General features: G+C 38.4%; 1 protein-coding gene across 26 annotated transcripts in view; it reads left to right on the top strand.

Moving 5' to 3' along the window:
* The window catches only part of MBNL1 (muscleblind like splicing regulator 1), a 181,609-nt gene extending 175,866 nt beyond the window's left edge, over positions 1 to 5,743 (top strand). For all 26 annotated transcript variants that reach the window (XM_081862634.1, XM_081862643.1, XM_081862635.1 and 23 more), the window contains one exon: positions 1,461 to 5,743. The gene's annotated coding sequence lies outside the window, so the exon portion shown is untranslated. The remainder of the gene's footprint in view (positions 1 to 1,460) is intronic.
* Positions 5,744 to 6,000: the final 257 nt, after the last annotated feature.

Genomic DNA, 6,000 nt, shown 5'->3' on the forward strand with positions numbered 1-6,000 from the left:
GCAAGGGCGGCCTTCCTTCTCCCTAGGGGCGCCCCGCTTATGTCGCTGTTCCCAGACAGTCCACTCTGCTCTATAGAGAAACCCTCATCTTGCCCAGTAGTTCAAAGTCTGGATTGATGGACCTCAAGTTGCTGCGCCTTCTCTTCCAGCCAGTCAACCACCTTGCACTTGCTGCAGGCGTAGCTTCTCACATTCTCAGGCAGGAAGACCAATATGGCGCTGGTGTTGCAGGTCGCTGTAGCAGCTCCCTCGCCGTCCATGTCTCTCGGTCCTTCATACACCGTGAGACAGCACTCTAAGCCCCAAAGCACTCTTGCAAACTCTCTCTATTTGCACTCTCCCTTTGGGCCCAGTTTGCATCACAGCTCAGAAGGATATTACCAGCTGGGTGGAGGCTGCCATTGTTGCTCCTCAGTCTGGCTATGGTTCAAACACCTAAGAACATAAGAAGAGCCCTACTGGATTGGCCAAAGGCTCATCCAGTCCAGCATCTTGTTCTCACACTGGCCAACCAGATGCCCAGGGGACCTGATAGCAGGACCTGATAGCAGCAGCTCTCTCCCCACTTGCGATTCTAGGCAACTGGTGCAAAAGAGAGAAGGGAGAGAGCAAAGGCGTTGTAGCTCATAGCCATTGATAGGTTTATCCTCCGTGAATTTTCTTCCTCTTTTTAAAGCCATCCAGGATAACTATGGGTGGAAAGGGGGGAAATGTGAGATAAAAAATGGCAAATAATAATTAGTACTAGTTATATCTTGGTTGGGACGTGGGTGGTGCTGTGGGTTAAACCACAGAGCCTAGGGCTTGCCGATCAGAATGTCGGCGGTTCAAATCCCCACGATGGGGTGAGTTCCTGTTGCTTGATCCCTGCTCCTGCCAACCTAGCACTTCGAAAACACGTAAAAGTGCAAGTAGATAAATAGGTACTGCTCTGGCGGGAAAGTAAGTGACGTTTCCGTGCGCTACTCTGGTTCGCCATAAGCGGCTTAGTCATGCTGGCCACATGACCCGGAAACTGTACACCAGCTCCCTTGGCCAATAAAGAGAGATGAGCACCACAACCCCAGAGTCGGCCATGACTGGACCCAATAGTTAGGGGTCCCTTTACCTTTACCTATATCCTGGTTTGTGCTCTGGTGTTTAGCAAGTGCTGATGAGGATCAAAGCTAAATAAATTTAAAAGGGGGAACTTTGCACATCACTTCCCATTTTAACTCAGCACAGATTTTGCAGTCAAAGTTGATTTAAATGCTTCATTAAATAATTAGTAGCGTATGTCGTATTTCAGTGCATTTGGATTAGAAGTGTTCAGGGGCTGTCATTGTCATATTTGAATAGCATCGAGGGTGGTGGTCGTGGTATTTCTTTCTTGCATGGAAGAAAAGTAGAGGAGGAAATAGCTGCAGGTGTCGAAGAAACGAAGGCGACCCCTTTCCCACCCTCTTCATTATTTTCCGCAGATCATATAAAAGAAAAGAGGACAGTGTGATTGAATGAAGAAACGGAACAGGTCATTAGCCATAATGTATATACCGTCAGATAACAGCACCCAAATTCCCTCAGCAGTAAGACATCCACATATTGCATGTTAACAAGATGAAATGACAACTCGGAAATCCACTGCACACTGTTGCCTATATACTTTGTACATTGAATAGATATTTGTGCTGGGGTGATCATATTGTCTAAAGACTACAGCATTGTCTATCTTTTCTAGCACACAGGTAAAGCAGCGCATACACAGCAGAGGTATGCGCTGGCAGACTCCTTCCTACATAATCATGTACGTCATCTTGAAAAGACAGACTGTGATGTAGCCATAAATCTATTATGTATTGGTACGTCTGTAGACCAAGATATAATTTTTTAAGTAAGTTTATTTCTTTCAAGGTTTACAAAAAAAAATAAAATAACGAAAGGTGCACCTTGTATTTAAAATTGCCATTATAGGAGAGAGCGTGCATGCACAGTATAATTTTTATTTTTCCTTTCGTTTTTTGCTTTTAAGAGTTAATATTTTTAAATGTAATAGATTGTAAGAAGTGGTAAAAAGAGGTATCTGACAGAGATGAATGTGCCAAGTATAAACCACAACTGTGTATATTTTTAAAGCACATCAATGGCTTTAAGTACCATGTTGTTAATGATGCTCATGAAGTGCCATAGACTGTAATCAAAGTAGAGTATTATTTCTGCAGTGTTACTTTTAAGAGCCACGTTTTTAATTTTGCTTGTTTTCCTAGTTGCTAATCAGTCAAAGGGCACCCCTTCTGTTTTAAACCAAAGCTGTCTCAGAAATGGCCAGTTTTACCTTAGTTAACAGTAGGCAGCACATTTTTAAAATAAGCAAAAACCAGTCTTAAACCCAGGTTATTCCTACACATACTGGATATATAAACCTATATAAATTATTATAATCCATAATAATAGTTATGCAAACTATACCATATAACAGACAATATACATTTTTTAAAAATATATATTTTAAAAAAAGGGAAAAGCCATTTCTGAGACACTGTTTGCAAAACATTTGAGGAATTTTATTTCGCTTCGAATTTCTAACCTCTGTCAGAAGTCCAAGAGACTCTAAAATTGTTGGAGGAGATGGGTTTTTGCTTTCTTCTCAAATGCATCACTTCAAAGTCACGCACTTCAAAAATAAAAATAGTGACTCTAATCATGAGAGAAGCACTGACATCAGATGCACGATTTTTTAAAAAAGAAACCAAAACAATGAGATAAATGGAGATGTTAATTAGAAATAGGTATCGGGTGGGTTAAATATTGGGATGAATTTTATATGTGATTTCTTCTGTTCAGATTTAACTGCTTATAGCCTTAGAAAGCCTTTACAAAAATGAAACAAAAAACATAGATGTGCATTCAAGTTTTCAAGAATGGATTCATCCAAAGGAAATCTTTTTTGTGGTTTGGATGTTGCAGCTAGTAAAGGATATATTTTGCTCTGTTCAGCAAAGCTAAAGGGTTGCTGAGGTGGGGGCCAGGTCACTGGTAGTCTATGGAATGGAAGAGGAGAGAGTTCAGTTCTAGAACTTTCCGTACTTCCAAGTTTACTTGCAGGTTTTTATGCTTGAGAGATGCTTTCTAGGAAAAAAAAAAGAATGATGTGTTGATTTTACTGATTGTACTGTACATCTATTAAAGCCTTAGATTATTACATTACGGGTTAAAACCCATACCAATGTAATTTCAATCGTGTTAAGAAAGTATAGGTGACTTCACATGTTATTGTAGTTTACTTACATTAGAGAATACTACTTATTTTTTTTCCTTGTTAAAATAGTAGTTTTTATTTCTTACATTTATTAGATCATTTTCATTTTCTATTACCAGACAAATGCCATTTCAGTTTATAGAATTTTGTTTTATTAGATTTTAACTAATGAATTTTTCAAAATACGGAAAAAATTTAAAAAGTTTTTTTTCTTCTTCATAGCATATGCAGTTTTGAATTTACATGTAGTGTCATGAATATTCGTATTATTGTTAACTAAATGATTTATATTTTACTGATTTAATATTACAATGTAAGAATATCAGTCATTGTTAGTTCTTGTCTAGTTTTCATTAAAAGAACAAAGACCTTTTATATGGATATCTTATATAATCATTGCTAAGTAAGAAGTTAAGTTGTTGCTATTGCAACGATCCTGGCAGACAACTGAGTAATATTTTGATGATTTATTTTGTTTGTAATTAATTATAAAAGAAAAAATCTAGTTCCTAGATATCAGAATAAAAAATTTATTTTCTACTGTATCCATTTCAAATGTTAAAATATTGTTTAAATATTTTTTTGAAATCCCTGAATATCAGGCCTTGTTATAAATAAGCTGCATAATCAATAGATCAAGGGACTTTTTGTTGATAATCCAAATACTCAAAAGTTTACGTATAACAAGAATTATAATATGTATGAGTGCGTGTGCAAACTCTTGAGGGTTGATTATGCTGCAATTTAGCATGTGGGAAAGTATAGAGAGGAAGGTTGACCTTTTGCACTTCTGTATATAGTCAAAAAAAAAAAAAGAGAGAAACCTGTATAATAGTAAGATCTTATTTTGAATAAAAATGTCTATAAATACAAGGAGTTTTGTTAAGGCTAATTAAAAAATAAAAAAAGACAGGCTGAACAAAATTGCTTGCAAAAAAGTGGCACAGAGTTAGCACTCCAAACCCCATGGGGAAAAAAGTTGCTTTGCTTTATGTGAACAGCTTCTAGTTTGCCAGGATTCTTTCTGCTGGAAAGATTGGCCCTCGTTCCCAGTTCTCGTGACTAAGGACCCTTCTGCACTGTACAATTAAAGCCCTATTGAACCACAGTCGTACCTTGGAATCTGTTCCAGAAGTCCACTCGACTTCCAAAACATCTGGAAACCAAAGCGCGGCTTCCGATTGGCTGCAGGAAGCTCCTGCAGCTTATCGGAAACACCATTGGAACGTTCGGGTTCCAAAGAACGTTTGTAAACTGGAACTATCACTTCCGGGTTTGCGGCGTTTGGGAGCCAAAATGTCCGTGTACCAAGGCGTTCGGGATCCAATGTATGACTGTGCTCGAGTCTAGACAGCCATGGCTTCCGCTGAAAATTCCTGGGAGTTGTAGTCCGTTAAGGCTGCTGAGAGTTGCTAGAAGACCATTTCTCCCCTCGCAGAACTACAATTCCCAGAGTTCCTTGAGAAGAGGGATTGGTTTCAAAAGCCATTGGGAATCTGTGAGGGGGGCAGGGATCTTCTAACTACTCCTAGCACCCGTACGAGACTACAGTTCCCAAGATCCTTTGGGGCAAGCCACGGCGGTTTAAAGTGACATTGTGCTTTGAACATATAGAGCAGTTGGGGCCTTTTTTAAAAAAAATAAAAAGCTGCACTGGTCCAAATCTGCCTGAAGATCATTACTAAATAAATAAAAAATATTTTTTTAGAAAACAAATTTTCAAACAAACAGGTACTTCAAACCATTAAAGGGAAATCATGGATCAGATATGTCGTACATTACTCAAGACAACTACTGCATGTTTAAAGTATCAAAGAGAGAGAGAGAGAAAGAGAAAGAAAATATATATAGATATAGATATATATAAAAGATATATATTCTATTCAAAACAGTTTCTGACAAATTTCAGTAGTTTTATTATTCACACACCGACACACAGAAATAAACACACACACACACAAAAACAGAAACCGATATTGACTTTCACATGCTCACAAAAATGTTTTTTAAAAAAACTCGTCAACAGGCAAACCAAAACAAAACATCATAGCTGTAGTTGTTATGTAATTATTTTTATTGCTGTAGTGATTCTGTTCTTTTAGCAGGTGGAAAGGGAAAAAAAAAACCTTATCAAAATTAACCATTTCTAACCTAAAGCACTTGAGAAACCGTGTAATATCTACGAAGCCAAAGTGAAGGGGCCGGGGTGGGGGGTTTGGGGAGAAAACGATTGGATTGGATTCTCTCTGGTAATAATTCACACCGATGAATTAGGACACGTTGCACTTCCTGGCAACCCCTGCAACTTTCATCTGCTGAAAGGACAGGTGTGCTTGGTTTTTTACTATTATGTAATCACAGACTTAAATTTGCTTGGTAGTTGCTCCAAATTATGTACTCTGTCCTGGGCCGCAATTTGTTTTTATGCTTATTTTATTATTACTGCTATAGTTGACCTAGCTGTATGGAGAAAAAAAAAATAAATAAAGTTAAATTGCCCTAATAAAACTTCTCTTTTGTAGTATCTTCTTTGCTGTTTTTAAGGGGGAGGGTGATGTGGCGTCCTCTGTCGGTGCCCTCTTGGTATTTATGCTGCCCTCAGAAGTTTCGGGTTGCCAACCTGAGAGATGGCATTCTCTGTGGCAGCCCCCTAAGTAGTGGAATTGCCTCCCCACTGAGGCTCATTGGCACCTTCATTGTGTGGTTTCCATCACATGCTGAAGGGGCAGCTCTTTACCTTTTTACACTTGAGCTTCATATTCAGT

Source organism: Podarcis erhardii, assembly GCF_964252035.2.
Source record: "Podarcis erhardii genome assembly, chromosome: 5".
Taxonomy (NCBI): domain Eukaryota; kingdom Metazoa; phylum Chordata; class Lepidosauria; order Squamata; family Lacertidae; genus Podarcis; species Podarcis erhardii.